We start from the raw sequence: 27515 nt of genomic DNA on the forward strand, positions 1-27515 counted from the left end.
GCTGGAAGCCGAGCCATAACTTCCCAATCAGAAGCTTAATGGGCAGATTGCTTAAGTTAGGTACGAATTAGAGACCGAAACCAGAAAGATACGGAGTCAGTAATAGCATGGACGAGGTAAGAAAAGAGAGTGAAACGAAGGTTGACAAGTTAGAAACGCAGGTAAAGGCGAAGATGACTGACATCTCTGTGTACGTTGATGAGGAAGGTAAACCGTCAAAGAAAAAAGAAAATTTTTTTTAAAAAAAGCGATTGTCGTCCTCGAGCAAGAAGTGTCTGCAACGCGACAGTAATGTCCTTGTAAAGCAGGTCACGCCAACGGATTTGCGGGACGCATTCCCGATGCACGGGGTGCACGTACCACTGCTTTAAGTTCGGCCGAGCTCGCAGTATCTACCCGAATGCATACCTAAAGCATTTAGACGCGTATCTGCTCGCGAAAGGAGTGGCAGAATGGCTCCGAGCACTATGGGGCTTAGCGGCTGAGGTCATCAGTCCCCTAGAACCTAGAACTACTTAAACCTAACTAACCTAAGGACATCACACACACGTATTCTCGAGGGAGGATTCGAACCTGCGACCGTAGCGGTCGCGCGGTTCCAGACCGTAGCGCCTAGAACCGCTCGGCCACGCCGGCCGGCGTGGCAGAATGTAATGCTTTACTCGTTGCACAACAGACTCGGGGTTGACGTAACAGTTTGCGAGAACAGTATTACAAGGAGCTCTGCAGCAAATTTATGGCAACGTACTGAAACCTGATCCCACAGGCCATTGCAAAGATGACGATATATCTAGGACAGTATGTACCACAGTCAAGACAATCCATGGCAACATACACTGCTTACTTTCTCGTTCTGACGGTTACTTTGACGACAAAATGACGCGTGAGGAATGCTGTAGCACAATGCGCTCACATTTTCCTGCTCACGTCCAACATGCACTCGTCGGAGCACAGTTCCTTGATATTTTCAGATCTCTAGACGACATTGAGGAGCAGGAGAAACAAAGGAGGGCACACGCTGGCGCGAAGAGGACTGACACTATGATTTGCTCGGCACAGTTACAGGAAGAATTGCACAATAACGGACGAAGGATAGAAGGAGGGACTAAGCGAGAGCGAGATAGACGTCGTAGTCCACGCTCCGGGGGTGCAGTGCAGGAACGAAGTGCCACACCACAGACGCCACGTGAAATGCGTGCAAGCTTAAAGAGAGTGGTCGTGAAAGTACTGGATGTACCTCAGGCATAGGAGCGCTAGGCACACAACTGAATGACCAAAGACAATTAGGTATCGCAGGGGACACTGCAGTGAAGAACGATCATCACATTCGCAATGTGTTGTACTCACAGTCGCAAGTGCAAGACGACACTGATCAGTACTTTGATGATCCAGAGGTGCCGGAAAAAGCGGACAGTCGGTGTCCTCTCATTGAAATAACCGTGGAGGGAATTCAGACGAGAGCATGTCTGCATGAATAGTGGGAAATAATAGCACTTTTAACTTCTTTTTAAGCAAAATTGGTAGAGAGTGGTAGTAAATTAGCTGAGAAATCCATAAAAGGAAGCTCACTAATTCTCGCTTCTGGAAGCGACCGAAGAATTGGCTTCCATGTGAATGCAGCTGTCATCTTTCGACTGTCGTTCGATTGTATAATCGGTAATGACATACTCTCGAGTAGAGCGGTGATTATGGATTGGACCACTAATGTTGTGGTCGATTTGTTCATAGATCCGGTGGCAGGGGGTGCAGAGGGTACTAAGGCCACAATTAATTTGGTAAAATGTAAGGAGGACGAGGACATTTTCACAGCCGACGAAAGGGAAGTTGACGGATATAATGCGACATATGTAATTTTAGGCTTTAGAGGTCCAGATGCCGTTAATGAGTAAACTCGTGTTGCAACCAAAGCCGCCCATGCGAGCACGGAAGACAAGGAATATAATAATATTCAGCTGGAGACCACAGTTAAATGCCGTGACAACAAGCGCGCCGAGACAATGAAGAAGGCTGTAGGTGAAGCCGCCACAGCAACTGAGAAGCAAATGTGAAGTGCGGAATGCGAAAGCAATTGCAGAGTGGCTGAGGAACACTGTGAAGTGCGCTACGAAAGTACTTGTATAGTACACACCCATTCGCCAGTAGTAGAAGACAATGTTGTTCCATCCACCGTAGAAACACGTGCGAAAGTCAGACGTTTATCGGACGACCGATGGCGTTTCCATGCGTCAAAGAGGTGAGATAAATTTATCACGTCTCACTCAGAAACAAGGGACACAGTAAATGGCGTCCTATGTACAGACGATCAGCCACAATTGGGCGTGGAAAACGCAAAGGCCGATCCGTCTGGAAAGAGTATTCAAGCTAACCCACCATTGAGAGTGGGGCAGAGACAGGTGGTGTACAAAATCATCATGGATTTCAGGGGCATCTTCTCGTTGCTGCCGGGAAGGATTCGGGGAGCAGTCCACGAGTTTATAGTAAAGTATGATCGGCCATCGATAAGGAAGCATCGCAAACCTACCAGGGAAGCGATACAGGGGATGGAGACATATCGCGGACTGCGTCGGAATATTGATTCCGCTCGCGACTGTACCTAGAAAAGACGGATCTGTCCGTTTTTGTCACATTAAAACAGACGGAACAGGGCCGGAACCTATCCAGGACATAGTGCGCTTATTCTCGGGAAAAATTTCGCTTTAAACCTTTGACATTACGGTGGGTTTTAATCAAGGATATCTCGATCCTTTCTGCCGAAAGTACACTGCCCCCTTATTCGAAGGGAAACAGTACGTGTACAACCGAATGCAATTTGAGCTTAAAGACTCAAGTTCAACTTTCGTGAGAGGCCTGAATGATATAGTCACACCAGAGGTGAGGGAATTTTGTGTTGCAGACATCAATGACATAATTACGGCGTCTGCAATATCTGAAGAACAAATGTGCCACGTAAATAAGATATTGGTGGTACTTCAGAGATATAACGTGACGCTCAGGCCTGACAAAGCGAACCAAATGCACAAACAGAGTGTTATATCTCGGGTTAAAGATTTCGCCGGAAGATATCCGTCAGGACAATTCAAATTGATGGAAATCACAAAAATGAAATTGGCATCCCGAGCACGAGAATTAAGACAGTTCTTCGGCCTTATTTCATTTTACCGGGCCGCATTGTCAACTTCGCGCAAATGTTGAGTCCTCTATACGTGGTGTTGAAGAAGGGTAACAAGTGGAGCTGGTGAAACAGGGAGGAAAGTGCATTCGAGAAGGTTAAGTTTGCGTTCCATGACGCTATTTGTTTTGCGCATGATGATTTCTCGGCCCCTTTCCAAGTGCGCAAGGCATTGGGGGATGTCTACAACAGGAACCCAAGGATGGAAATGTTAACGTTGTGTCTACATGCAGCCGGAAGCTACTGGACACGGACACACGGTATTTCACTATCGAACTAGAAATGCTGGCAATTGTCTATGTGACAAAACAGTTAAGAAGATACTTGCTCGGCCGGAAAACTTGTTTATATATAGACCACCAAGCTGTAACGTTTTTAAGAAATTTTCCTTCTTTTTCACTTGCTGCTTTTGTTTACTGACCTACCGTCTGATTGCTTATGGTGGGTTTGTGTATGCCTCTTCGCCGCTGTGACTGGGTCCGGGGTCCGAGGTGGTAGTGTATTACTACCCCGGCACCCGACTCCACTCCCACCATTGCCCGTGTGCCGCCAAGCAAAGATGGACAGAGGAAGAGGAAAGAAAGGAGAGGAGACAGTGTGTCCCATCACCGATTTGGAGTCACGGTGAGTATCTTGGAAGGACTTCAAGTCCGTGACAGCCGCTCGCAATTTCTATATGTATCCTTGAATTTGCTACTTCTCTAGTAAAACTATTTGTAACTACTACTCTAACTTGCATACTAATATATTTACAAAACTACGATTTTAACCATTCCCACCGGTCAACAATCCGGTCGTTAGCTCCTCCTAGCCGCGCAAACGACTCAGCCTGTCCAGTGGATTTCCCCGATCTACTCCCGTATCTGTCGGGTTGGGCTCTGTACAGGGGAACCACAATTAAGATCCTTCTGATCAGGCTCTAAGAGCTACTTGACATTAAACCCCTTCCTGACTGCGAACCTGATGGGACTGGACTAGATGATTTTCTGGAAGACAGCTAGACGTGTTTATATTGTATCGTCGCTAGTAGTGTTTACGCTGCTCTCCGATGAGATGTCTTCAGATGCAAACTCATCACCGTACACCCAGTGAACTTCTTTTCGTCTCTGAATAAAGGCTGGCCTTCTGTGCTGTCTTGTTCTCAGGTATTTTGTATGAATAGTTTTGGAGATATCTTCAGTTAGTTGATTAATGGTTGGCCTAATGTTCATAGTCGTAAATCATGTGTTTGTTCAATGTTTGGTGTATCTGTGTGTAGTGTGTGTCTAATGTTTATGTATTGTCTACAGAAAAAGACGATATGTTCAGGAGAACCTTCTTCCCTACATGTGCACCTAGGTGGCTGCCACAGACTCACGCGGTTCAAGTGCGTGAGATAAGGGCCGTGTCCCGTTAGGAAATATGTCATACCGCGGTCGGGATCGGAATGTGTAAGTTTTAGTCTTTCCCTTATGTTGGGGAAGAAGTTGTATAGTCTCCGGTCCTGATCACTGTTGTCCCACGCAACCTGCCAGGTATCCAATCACCACACCTTTAGTTGGCGTATTGTTTGTATCGGTACACCAGTGATCTTCCGAACCTGGTGTTGTCTCCCCAGTACGTCGCTCTTCTGTATCTTATTGTGAGATCTATCGGAAATACTCCAAGTGCCACACAGTGCTTCAGCTGGAGTGGTACCGAAAGCCCCAGATAGTCTCAATAATACACTTCTCCGCCCACATTTGACAATTGTCTTGTAAGTTGATAGGCTTAATTTGTGTGTCCATGTGCTTGTGGCAAAACTTAGTACTGACTCGAAGAGAGCACAATGATATGTTCTCATGACTGTCAAGAGGAGTCGGAAGTGGTCCGAGTTTAGCCTCGTCAGTTTGTGGAGCATGTTTTCTGCTTTTTGCGTCGTGATTTTTATGTGTTATTGAAAGTCCAATTTGTCGTCGGTGTGAACCCCAAAATAGCGCGTGACCTGTTACCGCTTATTGTCGGTGTTTCTAATTTTGACTGTCGGGTTTCTCTGCAGGATACCTTTCAGCAGAGTGTACGTTGTTTTGTTTTCCGCTATCCTAAGTTTATTGTTGTTGCACCATTGTATGATGGTGCGTAGTATGCCATTGGCTCTTTCTTCTAGTTGGGCCCTATTGTTCCCAGCTATGACCACCGTCAGATCATCTGCGTATGCGACAATTCCAGCTGTTGTTTCATGACCCTCCAGTATCTGTAGGCGGGGTTCCAATGTGATGTCCCAGAAGATGGGGCCACAGATCGACCCTTGGGGACATCCTTTCGTGATACGTTTGATCACTTTCTGGCTGTCCATTTCCCAAACGACAGTTCTATCCCTGCAGTATTCTAATAGATTATTGTACAGAGTTCCTGGTACCTCTGGGTGTCTTAACCTCTGGAACATTGCAGGCCACCATAAATTGATTGTGTGTACGATCTCGAGACATCTGTTTATAGCATCATCGATTGATTTGCCAGGTCGAGATCCAAATTAGTGTGGGGTAAGGCCGTGAAGGATTGTGTTCGCCTGTAGTCGTTTACAGAGCAGTTTCTCTTGAATCTTGGCTAAGGTATTTATTAGGTAAGTTGGTCTATATGACTCTAGATCTGACGGATATCCGTCTAATGATTTCTTGATTATGACAGCTTTTGAGGTTTTCCATACTAGAGTTACTCTGCTCAGCCTGAATGCATCGTTTAGCAGCTTAGCTAGAAATGGGGTGATCTGTAGTGTTACTTGTTTCAGTACCTGTGAGTGGATACCGTCTGGCCTGGGTGCTTTCTCATTTTTGAGTTCTGTGATCGCTAGCGCGACTTCTTCCTGTGCAAATGGTCAGGTGGCGGTATTTGTGTAGTATGGTTTATTAAGTTCTGGGCGCTGAACTGACTGACGTTCGATGTCGTCATCAGCATTGTCGTCTGGGAGGAGCTTACGCAGAGGAATTGTGCTGTTTGTCTCCATCCTTTTGTCATTGTGCCGTCATCCTGTCTCAGCGTACCCAGAACTAGTGGGATCTTCATTTTTTTCGTTACTGTTTTGTAGGGTTCCCCCCCCCCCCCCTCCCATATGTTTGTTTGTGTTTGTGTGGGTACTTGTCTGTTCCAGAAATCCGTTCTCGTCTTAAGTAGTTGTTTATATCTGTCCTTGGCTTGCCTATCTGCATGTTGTCTTATTTGTCTATCCCTTTCAGCTACAGTACGTTTGTATAGGTGTCTGGTTCTTCTTGTCTCACGTTTAAGTCGAGTGAATTCGTTGGTCCGTGATATAACTGTAGTTTTGTGCTATGAATTGTTGAAGTGTTTTACGCGAGTGTAATGGTTTATTTGAGTTTATGTGCCCTGTAGTCTACAATACCTGCAATGTCGTCTATGTTCTTGTCTATGATTGTTTGTCTTACATTCTCTCAGCTAGCTTTGCTAAATAAGAGTTTTTTTGGAAAGTGGTGTTATACGTTTGTGTTGTTGCCGTGCTAGGGTGGATGTTGTTGCATTATGGTCACTTGTGGTAATGTATTCGTGTATTGTCCAGTTTGATGTTTGTCTGTTGGCGGCGTGATTTGCGACTGTTATGTCGATGTTAGATGTATGTCCACTGTATCCACTATACGTCGGTGTGCGTGTGTCTACTCTTTTCTCCTGTATTACGTCGCTGCCAATTCTGCCCCTGTCGCAAGTTCTGTCAGAGTTCCACAGGGTGGATCTGGCATTTATGTCGGACCTTTGTAGAGGTCCGTTTGTTCCAGCAAATTGCTGCTGATACTTCACATTTCAAATGAAGAGCATGGTAATTTGTACACGAGAGATTATTTGTTTATTTTCCACGTACTTGCACGTTAATACAAGCGAACGAACAACGTTGTATAGTATTACCGACGAGAAAAACCGATTTTCTGACACTCGATGCTGGAGATCGATCCGAACACTTCCGCTCCGCTCGTCAAATAGACGAGTAACAGGATGACACGTTGGATCCTCGTGATTCAGGAACTGGTTAAGACTAAGTACTTCGCGGGAGGGCGGCAACGAAACTGTCGAGCGAGAAAGCAATGTTACAACAATGGGACCAGGCGTGCACACTAGAATATAAGAATGAGTTAGCTGCAGCGCAAGCCCAACAGCCAGAAATCTGGAGAGTAAAGGACTGTACGATGTACGGCGTTGGTGGACAGGATCTGTGCATCGGATATACTCCACTATTGTGCACTGTCGAGCGGAGGCTATGTCTGCGGTGGAATGTGGAAGAAAGAAGGTGAAACATTTGGGTCTCTGACGCACTTTCGGAAGATTTAATCGAGCATTATCATCAGCATCTTGGCCACTGCGGAACGACGAAGTTGTGTAAGACAATCGCCCAGGTGTGGGGAGATGCCATACTCAGAAGGTAGGTTGCAGAGATAGTTAGGAAATGCAACACGTGTCAGCGTGTAACACATGAGAAAGCGATTCTGCGAGATGAAATGCATATATCACAATAGATGCACCAAATGACCTCGTGTGTGTTGAACATGAAGCCGTCTTCCAGAGAGACAGCTCGGCGGCAGTTTATTTTCGTCGTCATGGACGCGTTTACTAAGCACGTTTGGCTTTACGCCACAACCCGCACCACAATGAAAAGCTCTGCAAAAATTTGACAGAACATGTGGTAGGCCCAAGAGAGTCATTTCTGACCATGCTACAATTTTCACATCCCTGAGACGGAATACAACAATAGGAAAGGAGGGGATCAAAGTGACATATTCCTCAATTAGAAATCCTCAATCCAATACTGTAGTGCGATACACTTGCCACCTGTGAGTGTTCTTTCGGATATTGGTTTCTGACAGACACAACGCCTGGGTTCGGTACCTGTGGATGACAGAGAAGTACTTCAGTGAAACTGAACATTGCTCAACGGGATACAGACCAGTAGATCTACTGTTACAGAAACCAGAGAAGTCTGTGACTAACAGGATTGTCGGATCTCCGACGGGAGGAGAGGCAGAGACACACCAATAATGCCTTAATGGGGCCTGAGAGCTCATGATAGAGAAGACGACGAAAACAATCGAAATCGAGCAGGGAAATAGGACGAACACTTACGAGATCAAGGATCGAGCCCTCACGAGAATGCATAGGCCATCGCGTGTCGAAAAGAAAACGATACAAAGTTCTTCCACCCGAACGAGGGTCCATACTCTGTGCAACAGGTAGTAGCACATAATGCCTACACAATTTATGATGACGAGCGCTATAACATTAATCATTTATGGTTCATTAAAATTTTTATAACTTTTTTTGCTTTAAGATTTTCGCATATTGGTACTATATTTTCTGTAGATGTAAAGTCAAGTGTGCTATACTGGAGTTTGAAGTTCTTTGCATTGTATGAGAGTAATGTATGTAAAATACTATGTAAATTGTTTAATACGTTAAATAATTTTCTGATGACTTTTGTACTTGAAAATATTTGTGTGTATAAATTGTTCATGTTGATTCAAATCCGACAGTTTAAGAAATTGTGACGCTTAAGAACAATGTAAGAAACAGGTGTTACGTAAAAGCCAGTGTGCTTTTGTTTGCAACGAAAGTGACTCTGGGGAGTGGAAAAGGTGGCAAGGGCAAATTGACGCGCTACCTAGAGCAAGCATGGGATGTAAGTCACACAGTCTGTAGGCAGCAGTGACTGAGGCAACACTGTAGTGGAGCAGCAGAAACTGTGCCTGCAAATTTGCACAAAATTGCCTCGGATGAAGACTGCAAACGGCTTACGGCATACCTGCGAGTTGCTGGGTTACTGTTTGTAAAACTGAATGACGCCAAGAAGAGAAATTGAGCCCATACGGCAAGGTACTTGCAGGCTACACTGAGGGTACTGTATCCGTCATAATTGTTCGCCACACATAAGCCAACAGCCACCAGATAAGATTTTTTTTTTTGTATTTTCACTTTTGTACAGCGTGAGCGATTGATTTAAACTGTGTTTTAATAATTATTCTTGAACTTCAAAGAAATTGATTCACCCTGTTATTTCATCCTAATCATACACCTATATCGGGTTTCTTGCTGGTGTTCTTCCTGGTATTTTACAGACTTATGAAGTGCCAAATTAATATAAAGAGGCACCATTTAAATTGTTTTTGTGTTATAGAAAAAGTTTGCTTAAGTTAAATTCAGTCAGAGTGCAGCCAAGTTACTAGAATCTGTTAAATGACTAAACAGAATTCGTTCAAAGAGTAATAGCTTTACAAATTAAATTCCAGTAAGGAAGAGATTTTCTTGAAGTTAGATGTTTAGTTTAAAATGTGCGTGCTTTAGTATCTAAGTATTTTAATGTTTAAGTTTGTTGGTTATGGAAAGTGCTTTTCTGAGGGTCCCCCGGCGAAATTTTTTTAGCTTCCTTGAAGTTATCTACTGGGCTTTCTCTCTTTGAAAAACGTAATGTGTAAGGGTGTAGGCCAACATCATTTACGTAGAGTAATATTTATTTGAAGAAACAACTGAAAAGTGGCAAGAAAATAGGCTAAATTCATACTTCTGCTTTTCCAATAATTCAGTGTTTCATTGCCTGGATAGGGCGGCGACTGTTAGTACATGTTTTAAACCACTAAATGAACTTGGAACTGAGTTGTCCTACCTTCAGTATAATAGTTTTCATACTGTGTTTTTATTTAACCGCTGGTTAAGGTCTTAGGAAAAAAAGTGATAGTCTGATGTACCTATCCATTAGACACAACACACGGTCAAATCCAGTAAAAAGGATAACTCTATTGATTAGCTTGTCCTATAAACAGAACTATACTCCCATAGTGTACTTTATTTGGAAACTAAACTAAATTTTAGTAAGAGGGTTATACGTGGCTTTGTGGTGGTTTTTCCATATCATCAACATGGACAAATCCAATGAATATGGATGGTACGATACTGTATGGTATTCTGTGGTTTGTATTTACTCTGTTTTTTAGCAGTTGCATTGATTTGATTTTGTAAATCATACTGACAATATTATACACTTGTATAATGCGTTATTCATACTACAACTTCTCCCGGATAATTATTTTGTTAAAACTGCACAAGAATTCCACCTGATGTTGTGTAATATTGTTGACTGTAAGTTGTGTTCATATCACTAAAATTACAGATTGTACATCAGAGCTTTTATAATTTTTGTCTTCGATGGATTTAATTATTCTTAGCAAATTGATTATGAAAAGGAACCACAGAATACTACCCGCACACAACACTGACATATGCTACCAGAAATATTTTTCTCTGTGATTCGTGCGTAGTTTAATTTTGGCCTCATACATCAGCAATGAAATCTTGTTCATCAATAAATACCATCAGCACTGTTCTTAGAAAATGCAGTCTGATTCGATCAATTTTTTATTTTATAAATAGAGTTCAGTACCACCGGTGCACACTTATTTCTTACGCATCAGAATATTGTTTGCAGTTTCAAGTAATTTAAATTTGCCACTGTGATAAAAGTTAAGATGGCGGCCAACAAAAGACAGAGGATTTCTTTTTTAATTCAGATTTTCCCTTGCTCAATAAATAATTAATCATTTAAATTGATGCCACCAATAAAAAAATTATTAAATTGTTTTGCAAATTAGTTTAACACAAACCCATGCTATTTTCAACTAGAAGTACAGACGAAGTTGCTATATAATCGGAACTAACAATGGCTGCGCTTCTTGCAGCTATAATGAAAGAATTAATACAAAATTATAATTAAAAGCGGAAGTGATTTTCAATAATTAATCATAAATAGTTTTAACGTATTTGGCTCTATTTGTTTTTTACCAGCAAATGAACGTGAAAGTACAATAATTTTACATTAAATGTTTTTCATTCAACAGACCTCAAATCGATTCGCTTCTTGCGTCGGAGACGTACATTAAAGGAAGAAGACAAAAGGGTACAAAACAACAGAAAAGAATGACATAGATTAACAAAGAATGTGAGACAAGTATTGTCTCTGTTTTACATAATTATCATCTTTTTAATAATTAATTACATAACTGGACGAATATTATTGAGTTACGTAATTTTCCAAACGTTCTTATTCCATTCGTAATAAAAAGATATATATATATATATCGGGGATGTTATAGCTTTTCGCGTGACAGGACTATTTGTTCTGTTAGGGTATAGTATACGTGACAACATAGAAACAGGGTTTCCTGTTATTTAGGTACAAGCATACTAAATTACAATAGTAGTGGTAAGGTTATAGTGCGAGGCTGGTATATTTAACGCTTACTGCCTTAGAGCGTGCGTGGTTCAATAGAGTAATGGACAGCATTCGCCATATCGAAAATTCTAGACGACTGTTGACAATAAGTTGTATTTTGTGAATAGATTTTCTGTTGAAGTAAGTACTACGTTTTTGTTGTGCTTAGACAGTGACTTTTGTGTGTGCCTGGACTGAGTGACTTGGTGTGAATGTGGAGAGGTGATATGACGGTTACATGTGTGTATGCCTGGGTTCTGTGTGCCGTCGCGACATGCAGCGCTGGGCTGAGAGCAACCGCATTCGACAGCGTGATATTTCCCGTAACACGGGATTATAATGGAGCTCACGCAGGAACATTGCCACTTCCATGAACGTAAGTTTTTTTTTTACAATGCGAGGTGTTCAATTTGGAAATTTGTGGTAAGGTATTATGGGACCAAACTGCTGAGGTCATCGGTCCCTAAGCCTACACACTATTTAATCTAACTTAAACTAACTTACGCTAAGGACAACACACACACCAATGCCCGTGGTGGGGGTGGAGGGGGGGGGGGTGGGGGGGGGGAGGCAGCGGAACCTCCTTCGGGGGGGGGGGGGGGAGGAGCCGAGCGGACCAATGAGAAGGCGCCTGAGACCGCTCGGCTACCCCGCGCGGCGTTCAATGAAAATCGCACAAGCACCAACATATGATGAGATTTCTGTTTTAACACACAGAGACGCACCGGAAGCAGCTAGCGGTCGGGGGAGAAGACTTTTTATCTTTGCAGAGTAGTGCATCAAATGTTGGTTAAAGTATCATTGACATTTGGGCTCCTTTGCAAGCCTCGCACAGCTGATACTACTGAACTTAGCAAATGAAAATATGTTGAATGTTAGAACTTAATAGAATAAAAAGCTAGGTACACAAAAAATTTCACAATTTTTTACATTGGAGTCCATTCACAGGGCTTGCACAGCTGACACTATTGAAGCTAGTAAATAAGGAGGAGGCCTCTCATAGATCGGTGATGTGTACATTATACACTACTGGCCATTAAAATTGCTACACTTTCGTCTTTCTTCGAGTCACTCTCAATCCATGTTCAGTACTCATTAAACGGTTAATTCCATTCAGCAGATCATGAATTTCTTCTTCACTTTCACTCAGGATAGCAATGTCATCAGCGAATTGTATCATTGATATACTTACACCTTGAATTTTAACTGTGCTGTAAAACTTTTATTTTGTTTCTATCATTGCTTCTTCGATGTACAGATTGAACAATTACCTGCCTTCAAAAGCAAGAACTTGTCGACAATTGACGGCCGGGCTGGCCGAGCGGTTCTAGGCGTGTCAGTCTGGAACCGTGCGAGCGCTACGGTCGCTGGTTCGAATCCTGCCTCCGGCATGGATGTGTGTGATGTCCTTAGGTTAGTTAGGTTTAAGTAGTTCTAGGTTCTAGGGGACTGATGACCTCAGAAGTTAAGTCCCATAGTGCATTTGAAACATTTTTTGTTGACTATTCCAGCACCTCACAGCCACTGGGAAGAGAATGCACAAAGCGCGCAAAATTCTAACAGGGGAGACGTGTGAAAGAAGTCAGCGTTCTTAAAAAGATGATTTCTGGACAGTAAGAACGTTCCTTATCAATCACGGATTCCATCAGACACAGAGACGAAGCCCGAAAGTCTGTTCAGGTCTCGCGCAGAGATAGCGGATACAAAGAATTGTGATGTGGTCCCTTTCACAACAAATTCGGAAAGCAGAACAACATCGCAAGAATGTGGCACTAGCGTTGGTGAAATCGTGAGAAAAACGCCAATTCCCAAGTCACACAACAGCCATACTAGATGGGGAATATCCAGCCTGCACGAAGAGGCGTAGTCACAAAACGGTGATCAGTCAATGGCGGCACTGCAAATCGACTCCGCCGTTGATAACGCTGCAAAAGGAGAAAATTAGACTCATCGTTGAGCAGAGGGATGGATGAGAAGTGAAGGAGGACAGTTAGCGACACATCGCCGAAGCAGGTGGAGGTGGGGGCTCTTCATCCGTCGCCAATATCCGCCTTCCGACACCGCAACAACGCTGCTCCGGCTACGGCAATAGACGGCGAACTGTCGGCGCGGAGATCTCTCTGGACTCCAGCTGCAAAGGTGCGACACATCGAGGAGAGCTGCCGACTGGCGCCGTACAGCTACGAGGCGACGCGACGTCCCGTCACAGCGCCTGCCATTCACAAATAACTATCAAAAATGGTGAGATGGTTTATTTCCCTCTCCTTTCCCGTAGTAAATGAGTCATGTCCACGCCCAATCAAATGGACCCTGAGATTTGTAATTCTGTTTCCCTTTCTGTACACGGTACCGAAATAATACACTACTGGCCATTAAAATTGCTACACCAAGAAGAAATGCAGGTGATAAACGGGCATTCGTTAGACAAATATATTATGCTAGAACTGACATGTGATTACATTTTCACGATATTTGGGTGCATAGATCCTGATAAATCAGTACCCAGAACAACCACCTCTGGCCGTAATAAAGGCGTTGATACGCCTGGGCCTTGAGTCAAACAGAGCTTGGATGGCGTGTGCAGGTACAGCTGCTCAAGCAGCTTCAACGCGATACCACAGTTCATCAAGAGTAGTGACTGGCGTATTGTGACGAGCCACTTGCTCGGCCACAATTGACCAGACGTTTTCAATTGGTGAGAGATCTGGAGAATGTGCTGGCCAGGGCAGCACTCGAAAATTTTCTGTATCCAGAAAGGCCCGTACAGGACCTGCAACATGCGCTCGTGCATTATCCTACTCAAATGTAGGGTTTCGCAGGGATCGAGCCAGGGGTAGAGCCACGGGTCGTAATACATCTGAAATTTAACGTCCTCTGTTCAAAGTTCCGTCAATGCGAACAAGAGGTGACCGAGACGTGTAACCAATATCACCCCATACCATCACGCCGGGTGATACGCCAATATGGTGATGACGAATACACGCTTCCAATGTGCGTTCACTGCGATGTCGCCAAACACGGATGCGACAATCGTGATGATGTAAACAGAACCTGGATTCATCCGAAAAAATGACGTTTTGCCATTCGTGCACCCGGGTTCGTCGTTGAGTACACCATCACAGGCGCTCCTGTCTGTGATGCAGCGTCAAGGGTAACCGCAGCCATGGTCTCCGAGCTGATAGTCCATGCTGCTGCAAACGTTGTCGAACTGTTCGTGCAGAGGCCGGCTGGAGTGGCCGTGCGGTTCTAGGCGCTACAGTCTGGAACCGAGCGACCGCTACCGTCCCAGGCTCGAATCCCGCCTCGGGCATGGATGTGTGTGATGTCCTTAGGTTTTTTAGGTTTAATTAGTTCTAAGTTCTAGGCGACTGATGACCTCAGAAGTTAAGTCGCGTAGTGCTCAGAGCCATTTGAACCATTTTGTTCGTGCAGATGGTTGTTGTCTTGCAAACGTCCCCATCTGTTGACTCAGGGATCGAGACGTGGATGCACGATCCGTTATAGCCATGAGGATAAGATGCCTGTCATCTCGGCTGCTAGTGATACGAGGCCGTTGGGATCCAGCACGGCGTTCCGTATTACCCTCCTGAACCCACCGATTCCATATCTGCTAACAGCCATTGGATCTCAACCCACGCGAGCAGCAATGTCTCGACTGGTAAACCTAAATCGCGATAGGCTACAATCCGACCTTTATCGAAGTCGGAAACGTGATGGTGCGCATTTCTCCTCCTTACACGGGGTATCACAACAACGTTTCACCAGGCAACGCCGGTCAACTGCTGTTTGTGTATGAGAAATCGGTTGGAAACTTTCCTCATGTCAGCAAGTTGTAGGTGTCACCACCGGCGCCAACCTTGTGTGAGTGCTCTCCCAAAGCCAATTATTTGCATATCACTGCATCTTCTTCCTGTAGGTTAAATTTCGCGTCTGTAGCACGTCATCTTCGTGGTGTAGCCATTTTAATGTCTAGTAGTGTTTTTTTCATGTTTTAAACATCTAAGTAACCTGTTCTATTGAAACGTGAACTCTTAACCCCATAACCTTTTGTGTTTGATTTCATTTAATTACTGATATCAATTAACTGTTCGATCCTGATTGCTGTCGAAATCCTGTACGTGCTCCCAGATGTTTCTTATTCTTATTATTCTTATTCTTATTATTAGGCATAATATTCACACTAACAAACAATATTGAGATGCGACTTCTAAATGAGAAGAACACTGTGTAAGCTTTCCCTATACAGGGTGAATCGGCTGCCCTCCCGATGTCGTTTTATGCAACCCGCAATGTTAAACCTGGGCGTCAAAAACCGCACGCAAGATTTTTCACATTCTCTCGCTGGCTAGGACCAATCTATTAGTCCCCCCCCCCCCCCCAAAAAAAAACGAAAAGATGAAGATCTTTTTGTAGAAAATTTAACGTACTTAATTTTGTATTGGGCTACGTTTACGCTGGAGTTCACAGTTATCTCAGTACAAAATTTAATTACACTAAATTTCCTACAAAAATATCCCGTTCATTTTTGTTGTAGGCTCAATAGCTTGCTCATAGCTAGCGACAGAATACGAAAATTTCTTGCGTCAGTTTTGAAGCTCAAACATAACATTGCGGGACGCGTAAAACGACATCGGTAGCGGCAGCTGAAAACCCTGTATAGAGTCTGGATGGCGTTGTTCCTTACGATTTGCGTTGTCACTCTTAAACGCTAATCATTTGTAGCTTAAGCAGGCAGTTCTCTTCACATCATTTTTGCGTATGTGGCATTCCATTTTCAAGGTGTGTTAATTTTAACACAAACCTGCCAGCTAGAAATGTACTGTTAATGGTTTTAGAAATAATGTTTTGATCTTTGAAAAGCATTTTCTCTCAATAAGTGGACTAAATGGTGTCCAGACCAACTGACTAGTAAAAGTATTCTTAAAATATTTTTTGAGCAGTGGCATTACTGTGTACATGACGTTATATGCGTAAGCTGTACGCTCACTTTGTATTACCCCGTTTTTCCGTGACAATGAAAGATGCCGCTAATAACCTCATGTGTGTGTGTGTGTGTGTGTGTGTGTGTGTGTGTGTGTGTGTGAAGTCTTATGGGATTTAACTGCTAAGGTCATCAGTCCCTAAGCTTACACACTACTTAACCTAAATTATCCTAAGGACAAGCACACCACACACCCATGCCCGAGGGAGGACTCGAACCTCCGCCGCGACCAGCCGCACAGTCCATGACTGCAGCGCTTTAGACCGCTCGACTAATAACCTCATGGTTACCTTACAGATTTGCTTGCGAAGCCAAAATACGATTATAAGTTCATGGACGGAAAAAATTATGAAGGTACGCGTAGAATACGTATTTTACTTGCAGTTGTTTAAAGACACGCATGGTAGTACGTTCTTGCAGAATCATTACCTTACAGAGAGAATACAGTTCAAATCCATAAGAAGAATAATTTTCGATCAGTTCAGTTGTGGTGCACCTAAGCTCTCTCCAGTACACAGCGCGCGTCAGGAGTTTTGAAGCGGCATAAAGGTAAGAGGTAGATTTACAGGGAGGAGTATTTCCAAGCTGCAGAGTGCTCCAAGTGCCTGTGAAATTCTTTTAGGCGAGCTTTCAAATAGTTCTTCCACCCTTCACGTAGCAACTCCCAGGGCGGCGCAAGTTCCTCTTGGCTACGTTTTTCTCGCGAAGCACTCTCGCTGGCTGCTTATATTTTTTCTCCTAATTTGAATCCAGTGACTTCAAAGATCACATTACTTCTTGCAGTAAAACACACACACACACACACACACACACACACACACACACACAACAAATTTTGATTTCGCTCTGGAACAATGGGAGCATTGTCCCAAAAATAAAGATGGGCTCCAGTCTCTCCCCTTGGTCCGTAGGCGAATGCTGGAAATGGAAATCCACTCACCAAACCCCACTTCCAACAGAGTCCTTCAGCTCCACTGCCAGTCAACTGGTACATTTCACTGAAAAGAACGAATTTCACAGTCCCCCGCACAAGGCTCTCATGAACATAGATTGTAATAAGTGAAAAAAGACACAGGAAGAAACAATCGTCCTAGAACGCAAATTTTTGTTGTAACCGGTTTCATTTGTAGATGGGCCATCTTCAGACCGGCTTGCGTCTTGTTTTGTGATGCGTGGAATTGATACTGTTCTGAAGATGGTCTGTCTATGACTGAAACCGAATATCATAAAAATAAACACGATTTGCGATATAAACAGGTTGATTTTTGTTTAATTACCAGTGATATTGTTATTATGAAATTACAATGAAACGAACATACTCAGCTGCTGACAGGCGTTGACATATGTCAATGGGGACATATGAAAATATGTGCCCCCACCTGAATTCGAACCCGGGACCTTCTGCTTACATGGCAGACGCTCTATCCATCTGAGCCACCGAGGACACAGAGGACAGCGCGACTGCAGGGTTTTATTTCTGACACGCCTCCCGCGAAACCCACATTCACAACGTATCTTCCCGCACTACATTCGCAATGCCCCCACCCATTATACTTATTACTCGCGGCGCGTTGCCGATTCCCGTAAGAGCTCGGGCACTGTTTGTGCATTCGCACAGAAGACATGTCAGAAAGAACAGATACCATCTTAGTAAATATATAGTTAAGGCTCACCGGCCACTTGACCATCTTCTTCTTCTGTGCGAATGCACAAACAGTGCCCGAACTCTTACGGGAATCCGCAACGCGCCGCGAGTAATGAGTATAATGGGCGGGGGCACTACGAATGTAGTGCGGGACAATACGTTGAGAATGTGGGTTTCGTGGGAGGCGTTCCAGAGATAAATCCCTGCAGTCGCGCTATCTTCTGTGTCCTTGGTGTCCGAAAGAGCAGATACCATCTTAATAGATATTGTGACTTGAATAAAATACGTGATGTCTGGGTCACCGGCGCCTGTTTCACAGGGTGGGGTGTTTAAAAAAAAGGTCATATATTTCTATAAGAGCTTGTATACGTCAAAAATAGAAGGAAAGTTCCAATAATTATATGCCAGATCCAACAGATATTATGGGCCGTTTTACTTGCGATGACTAACTGTGGTAGTCGGTGGTGCAAGCATTCGCAGGAAACGTTTATAGCACTTGCACAGCATGTTCAGAGCACTTGCCCGCGAAAGGCAAAGGTCCTGAGTTCGCGTCTCGGTCCAGCACACAGTTTTCATCTGGAAGGAAGTTTCATATCAGCACACACTCCGCTGCAGAATGAAAATCTCATTCTGAATGTTCATAGTATATTACCACACTATGGACATCTACACATATGTAAATTATCGAGCAGCAATGGAGGTAAACCACCAGGATTGCATCAGTATCAACGTATGGCTGGCACCTTACCGCAACGTTTCATTGACGGTGGATTGACCCAGGAGATCCGGTAACCTGACTTCCCAGTCCTCCGGACTTGAATCCGTTGGATGTACTACAGTAGGGACATTTAAAGGCACTGGTGCATATCCAGCACATCAACAATTTGGAAACGTTGCAGGACCTAGCGATCAGTACATATGACGCAATCCTAAGGGAGGTATGTGTATCTGAAATAGAGCGTCATTCACTGCAAAGAAGGTCTGAAGGCTGTGGTAAGGACATGAACAGCTGGAAGTGAGAGGCCTTCCCGCCGGAAGTTCGAGTCCTCCCTCGGGCATGGGTGTGTGTGTGTGTTGTTCTTAGAATAAGTTAGTTTAAGTAGTGTGTAAGACTAGGGACCGATGACCTAAGCAGTTTGGTCCCTTCAGAAGCCACACAAATTTGAACATTTGAAGTTAGAGGACAGTTTGGCCCATATCTCGACAGCTATTGTTTTCCAACTTGTCATTACAACAACTTTCCTTCTAGTTTTCACCAATTCTACCTCCTTTGGGAATACATGACATTATTTCCTAAACGACCTGTGTAAGTACACATACACCAGGTTCTATATTTCTTTATCTGAACCTTATCGCCTCAGAATTAAGTTAAAAATAGATCCGATCCTTTGGCTTTGTAAAGGTTTCTTGGAGGTTTCCCTCGTTTATAAGACAAATTCCAAAACCGGAAAACTTCTTCCCAAACATTCAAATTGAGACTTCGTTTACCGCAGTACTGGCTGCCCTAGTTTTTGGCTGCAAAGTGCCTGACCCTCCAACTGGTCATTTCTTGAACAATCCGATCCCTAGGGGTAGGAAGTGAAATGTATATATGTATACATATATACTGTACATGCATATATACATACCGATACGTTATCTTTGGGTCGCTCAACCACGTATTGACACATTTCCAAAACTGCGTCACGCACATTGCAAGCTACAGTGCTCACTCTCATTGATGAACTAAAGGGAGAAATAATCCTGTTTTCAATACAGTCTGAGACTTGAAACAAAGCTGAACTACGAACTTTGCGAAAGAAACATGCCAGTGCTTACTAAACCTTGCCAGAAAGTGATTGGATGTACCGTCAATTTCAGATCGTTCTGAATTCGTATTCGCTTTGGACGAAATGACTCTGTCGGCCCTTTCAATTTGGGATTGGAACTTAGTTAATATGGATGCCATTTACCTTTTGGTCCCTTCACAGAATATTTAAGATGCAGGGTAAGTATTCCCCATTGATAGCAAAGTACACTTATCCCTTGTTAAGAAGCCAAATTGTGGTCATTTACTTAACAGCGCCACTTACTACAGTACATGTTGTGGCGACACGGTGTGGTGCTGCTGCGAATAAACTTCCACTCATCTTGTGGTGAATCTCTTTTCAAACGCACGATTCCTTGAAGTTACTGAAAAGCAATTTTCAGTCAGAAAAAGCTATAGAAAAATAAAAAACAACAACTGTACACCTCGTAACTACAAGTCCCACCAAAAAATGGTTTACGATACGAATACGTCTGACCTGTACAGGAAAAAGCATAATGGAGTTCGAGTATAGGTCGTAGATGCATGACTGACGACATACGCGTGAGCCGTACACGCATACCCAAATGGTAAGACAACCGCTCGCGGTAAGCGAGAAATCCGGGCTCCAGTACCGGTTCAAATGGCTCTGAGCACTATGGGACTTAACATCTGAGGTCATCAGTCCCCTAGAACTTAGAACTACTTAAACCTAACTAACCTAAGGACATCACACACATCCATGCCCGAGGCAAGATTCGAACCTGCGACCGTAGCAGTACTGCGAATCCGGACTGAAGCGCCTAGAACCACTCGGCCACCCCGGCCGGCTCTAGTCCAGGTCCAGCAGAAATTTTCACTGACGTCATTCCATTCTACACTTAATGTTTGTCCTTATTCCCAACTGCGAATTCATTTAACGTACAAAAATTGTTTTGTGGGTGGAATGTTAGTTACACTTAAATGAAAGTATTTACGTGCTTAAAATTTCACTCTTTTACGGTGAGCTTGCATACACCAGTTACTGCCAAGCCTTACTCTATGCCGCACGAAGTCTGAAAAGTCCATACGCACATATCATTCACAACCGTAACCAGTTCATGGTAATTATTACTTATCTTTTACAGAAAGTTTGCAAACGGATCGTTTCTTTTTGAACCGCTCGCTCAAATGTTGCCATAATTAGTCTCACGTAACAAAATGTTCACGCCCGCAAGTAAGCAACACGCGGTATTTAGTTATTTCAGATGTCACCAAAAGTTCTGAGTTTCACACAGAGCTCTCTTCCATGCTTTACGGCACTTCTCAAGCATATCGGTACCGAAATATCCCAATATTAATAATTTTCATCAGAGCACCTGTCAATAGTTCTGATTACTATGAGATCCTAGCCCCGACTCTACTCACGTCTCTACACAAAACGCGTTTCTAGTTCCCAAAATATGCGCGAATATGCTAATTTCTGATTGGCAGAGAAACATCACAGGCAACAGAAAAGCAGCATCAAGCTTGCATGTACACAGAACCAATCAAAATTTGTCACCGAATCAGAACTGTAAATTAACACAAATAAATTTTGAAAACTCACAAATGTACAATTAACTCCCTCTTAACAAAACTACTTTACCGAGATCATACTCTCACTACCCCAGTACCATAAACTGAAGAAACGGTTGATAACAAATTCCGCAGTACGAATGACTCTCTCTCACACACACACACACATACATCATTCTCGCTCTTTCCTCACGAGACCAGCTATTTCAAAGCATAGTATGAAATCATTATTGCGCATTCACACCTTCATTTACTTTCATAACTGAGCACAATTATAACAGTAACTAATAAACAATTAGAAAATTAAACAAACCGGAACTAAAAATAAAAATGACAATATTTTAACAGCAACTCAAATAGTGTCCGTCAGCTTTCAGGTCCTGTAGAAACTATATACTCGTACACTCGGACATCCTATGAGACCTATAGCGCACGTGACACATACAGCACTCACACTCTCCGCTGTTATGTCCGATTTCAATAGGAACGATGTAAGGCGCTACGCCTCATCATGCTGTAATTTTTATCGATTCAGTTACCAGGAAGTTATAATTTCACATATTCATCTTGTGGATGAAGTAGGTATTCTTCACCTCGTACCGACATATCATTATCTTACCTCTAATTTTCGTCTTGTGGATGAAGTAGGTATTCCTCACCTCGTACCGACACGTCATTATCGCACCTCTTTGGGACTCCTTACGCAAGATTATTTAACAAATATGGTGTTATGCAGTTTGCTGATCCCAAATGGTGAACGACATGTGTCCCTGGAGTCCCTATTACTTGCCCTATGTGATTCCATTCTGGTGAATTCCCTAATACTCCTCTCTAGCGTCTCAGAATCTCTGGTAATTCTACGAGAGGTAGTGTTGACTTGATGAAAATTGAATAAAGGTCATTGCATCACACAGTTCGTGTCCTGGTATAACAGTCTCTTTCTGTGACCGAGTCTGCTTCGAAACTATGAAGTCGTGTTCTCGTACTGAACATGGAATCACAACATTCTGAAATTACAATAAAAGGCCTCTGCTATCATCCACATTGTCAACAAATCAAATTCACCAAAAAATCTATTGGAAAAAGTTATAAAATATTCGCTCCTAAAAACCTTGAAGTAATTTGCAGCAGCTAGAAAAAACCTCACAGACGCATTAGTTAGAACTAAATTTCTTCGAAGACATTCTAGTTCCTTCCAAATTATAACAGACGCCAGACGAGATGAGAATTTGTCAACAATATTTTTCAATTAAATACTAGAAAAAGTTATAAATGAATGGAAAATAGAGGAAAAGAATATAAAAATATAGAGTACATAGAGTACACGAGCTGGGTACATCGAAAGAAGTAATGTATTGTTTGTCCTTTGCAGAAGATCTCGTAATAATAAACGGAACCTTAAGGAAACCAAAGAAAACACAAGAACTTCTGAAGGAAATAGCTGGAATGTCAGGTCTAAAAGTATTGTTCGAGAAACATGACCACTGAAACCAACCCACCAAAACTTTTAAAAATAAATTACGGAAATATTCAGAAAGACACTTTCAGTATCAGGTGAAAATACAAACAAGCCATTAAAAGCAGAATTTAAAAATTTAAAAAGCATACATGTGAGAATCTGAGAAAATGTTTTTTTAAACATGTTAAAATCTGGCTTTGTAATACAGTTGTAAAACCAAAATTCCTGTGAGTCAGAAAATTTATCTGGATGCGAAATGGCATTAGCAGCCTTGGAAAATATAGACAGACGTATCGTGCGTAAATTATTACTTCCAGTCAAGAAGAAAGAACACGTACCGTTTTTTCATTTGTTTTCGTACTGACGTAATGCCAGAACATCACATTGTTCGCATTACTCGGGGATGGCTATTGGGTTTCGAGACCAAATAGGGAAATACACTCACATGATTTAATCTGCCAGCGCACGATCCGCTACAGAGTGAAAATTTCATTCTGGATACTAATTCTACTTTAAAATAACAGATGAAATCAGGAAAAGATGTGTTACACCCGATGGACATTGATGAGAGAATGAAGGAAACAGATAACAAATAAGATTCACTCACAGCACCAAAATAGGAAAACAGAAAAACAAAATATCAGGCGAGGCAATAAAAAAGGACTTAGAAGAAATGGAGATACAACACAAGAGTAGTAAATAAATTCAGAAGTTTTCAGGTAGATAAGCAGAAAAACAGATACAGTCAAATGGTCAGAAAGAGCTCACTTTGTGAAAATTAAAGAGTTTATGAGAAGGATGCGGAAAAAGAGAAATAAATGTGATCTTGATGTGGTCTTTAGTTGTCCTGAAACGAAATGACAGCAAAAATAATTCATATGTTGATTATTTTGGACCGCGATATGGACTTACTTCGAAGAGTTACGCCGTACGCAATATGATATAACATAATGCAAAAACAAAGTTTGTCTTAAGTATGTACAAAACATTTTATATGTCATCACTTCTACAAACACACAATGCCATGGACACTAATCCACTCGCACAACTTCACACATGTAATTTTACTTACAGAAATAGTGTTGTTCCTCACCGAGCTGGCTTCTACAGCTTTCTGGGTTCCCAGCTTCCCGAAACAATCAAAATACATATTCAGTAGCAACTGAGTGTAACTGTCGCGCACGTCCTCTAAATGACGAAACCCTGTGGGGACAGTCGATTGACTACTAACAATGGTTACTGCAAGAGATCACTAGAGAACACTGCTCATTATGGCAGTCAGTACAGATGTAAACTGATTCTGTGATACAACAAAAAGCAGAAAACACGTTATTAGAGATGAGGCACACCCTAAAGCTTGTAAATTAAACTTCATTACAACAAGTGACACTTCATAAATCTTATCACATTAAATGACATGATGAGTTTTTGTTCATGATCTGAATTTTAACTCACTGTTGATCAAACAAAGCTTGCGTGTCTCATCGAGACTCGACTAGGGATAAACAAAATAATGTAAAATATGGGAGTTTTCATCAGTATCAGTTACAAGGCTGATGGTACGTTTAGCACTCCACTGAGAACTCCATGAAGCTTAAATTGCCCCTGAGAAGTAACCACGAAAGGATTGTAATAAAAAATGCAATGCGCAAGTGTCAAACGCCTCGAAGTACAGCTGTGTTGATGGATGGGGAGTAGGACTCAGTACCTATATAAATTGTTAAATAAGGACAATCAAATATCTGTCATTAAATATGTTCACCAACAGCGTGATATTGGAACTCAAAACGCTGGTCCACATGAATTTTACCTGGCTGACTTTCGAACCCAGCACCATTCACTATTGTCTTATAGCTACGAATAGACATGAAATATTTATTGTTTCTTCACCAGTAGCGATATGTGCAGATGTTTGGCTAGAGGTAAGGCAACGAATAGTTCAATGCTGTCTCGGATTGTAACCCTGTGCTTATCGTCGTTTTTGACTCGACACAAAGAGGTGCTGTAAAATTCCTGAAAGCAAAATTTGCATACAATAAGACCGGGAAAAATTTCAAAAGATGTAAAATGTATTAAACAATCAATATAAATTAGTGTATAGTTACGAAATATGTACTTACAGTTTCTGGAATTAACATATATTATAGGATATAAAGCAGAAAATTGGCCATAAATAAAGAAAAATATTAGCTCCCAACGAAATACCGGATGTAAATTACCATTTTGTAAAAAGCTCAGTAAATAGTAGTGGGAACATTTCACATTTAGTAGTATAAGGTTTACTTTGGTACATGAAAGATGAACACATGTCCTTGAGTCATAACGCTAGTGAAATCAAAGTAAATGGTACACACTGTCACCCCAAAGATAATTGTACATAGTTTCAAGATAATTAACATTAATAGTTATATAGATTTCACATTTTGTCATTTTAGTCTTCAGCTGTTCTATTACTAACACTCTTTGATTTCACTGTGATTACAACTCAAGGACTTGTGCTCACCTTTTATATACCAAAGTAAACCTGCTTTAATTATACACCTCGTGCTCCCACTACTATTTAGTGAATACTTTAGAAGATGGTGATTTACATCTAGCATTTTGAGGGGAGCTAATATTTTTCTTAAATTATGGCCAATTTTGAGCTTGGTGTCCTACAATAGTTTTGTTAATGACATAAACTGTACGTACATATTACGTAATTATACACTAATTTACATTTATTGTTTAAGATATTGTACATCTTTTGAAATTTTACGTAGTCTTACTGCATGAAATTTTTGCTTTTAACGATCACTTGAAAGTGATACAAAGGCCGAAACCAGGATCGTAATTAAATACACAGCAGTACAGTACAATGGTGGTGAGTTCAATAAAAAATTATTGTATGACTGATCCCCAGCAACATCAAAAACTGTCAGATTCCATTTCACTAGTTTGGATCGCACTATTCGTAGAGACCTGGAGGAGTTTGGCATTGTGAGGCAGCAACGATTGGTGTGTGAACTAAAATAACATTACTAGTATAAGAAAGCTTACCAGAGACAGAATTCCTGCAAGTAGTGACTTCCATCTCTTACAGCCAAAACCAATCAAACTCTGTTCCCCTCTGTAGTGAACGGACATGTTTAATGTTGCCTGGGAACCACAGCACAGTCCTGTATCCTTTACTTGGCGTTACTCGAGGTGAAGAGGGTATGTTTGTGTTACTCGCAGCAGAAATCGAATCCAACCTTTACAATTACAAGTTGGGCGCTGTCCAACCAACCACAAAATTTCAGATGTGTTAGCATTAAGTTTTTCTAATAGTGGGGTACGCAGAACACACTACCGAAAGTGTTCACTTCCACTTGAACTGTTGTTGTGAATAACCTGTTCGTGATCTAGTAGTCAGCATCATACAGTGCAAATGCAAAGCCATGATGTCACACGCACCACTTTCTTTTCCTTTTTAAACTGTATTTCGTCTCACTGCTAACAGCAACAGTCTGACAGAAGTCGTTCATTTTCTAATCAGCCAGTAATAGAGAAATATCGCGGATGCATGTTTCTGAAAGGGTTCACGGGTGTCTGTCAAGGTAAAACGAATTTCAGATAGATCATCCACTGGCTCCTTGATACAGATCGGCGTCCACCCAAGTGATTGCGATGCATGAGGCTTAAAGCGTATGATCTCCTGCACACTTTTCTGTGCTCGAATTAGCAAGTACGACATTGTGTAAATTTGCTTATAGTATAATACTGTGATTCACCATTCCCTATGGCGATTTTGTATGGCATGTTGCAATAAGTGTATTTAACTATGGTTTTATTTTGGTCAAGTTTGTGGTATGGACAGTGCCGTGACGACTTGAATATTTCTCGTTTTTGACACTATGAGGAGAGACGTTTATGCATTAGAACATGGACTCCAATGTTAATTCTAACATTTATGACATTTGGTTCTGTTTGCATTTGATAAAAGGATGAAACAGTGAAGGGAGTTCGAAACACCTGTGCTCTGTGTGGAGTGAGTAGTCTTGAGAAAGTGAAGTTGAATCGTTTCCAGTATGATTGTTTTGAGATAAATTAAGCACCAGATTCAAGAAGACAAAGAGGTGTTTGTGACTGACGTTTCTGCTATTTACTAGTTTGGTCAAACAGAGTACATCTGATAACTGATAAATGTGATCACCAATTAACTTTAGTGAGACAGTTGCCTTCAATAGTGACACTGACATAAAAAGAAAGGAAGGATAATTATTGTACAACGTCTCGTCGAAAACAGGATTACACGCGAGGGAGAATCTCGAACTGGAGGGATGGTGAAGAAGTCGTCTGTGCCATTTCAAAGGCGTGATCTTGGCAATTGCCGTAATAATTTAAACAGATGACTGTAAACGTAAATCTGTGCGGCCTGATGGCGATTTGAAGCACTCTATTGTAACTTCATAAGAAGTAAATAGCGGGTAAGCCATAAACATCATCTCAAACGATGCCATGTATACATTCACAAAATCCGTTGTCATTTATGTACATATAGTGGCACAAAGAAGGTGTTTTGTATTACGAACTGCTTCTCAGGAATATGTCCTTCGCAACTGACTTTTGTTGCCAAAAACTGATATGCCTTGCAGCCACAAAGTAACAGATACGACATGGAAGACAGAGCAAAGGAGCTTGTTCGGCAAACACACCTGCCGCATGTCTTCTAATCAGGCACC

This window comes from Schistocerca americana, chromosome 6, assembly GCF_021461395.2.
Source record: "Schistocerca americana isolate TAMUIC-IGC-003095 chromosome 6, iqSchAmer2.1, whole genome shotgun sequence".
In the NCBI taxonomy this organism is placed as follows: Eukaryota; Metazoa; Arthropoda; class Insecta; order Orthoptera; family Acrididae; genus Schistocerca; species Schistocerca americana.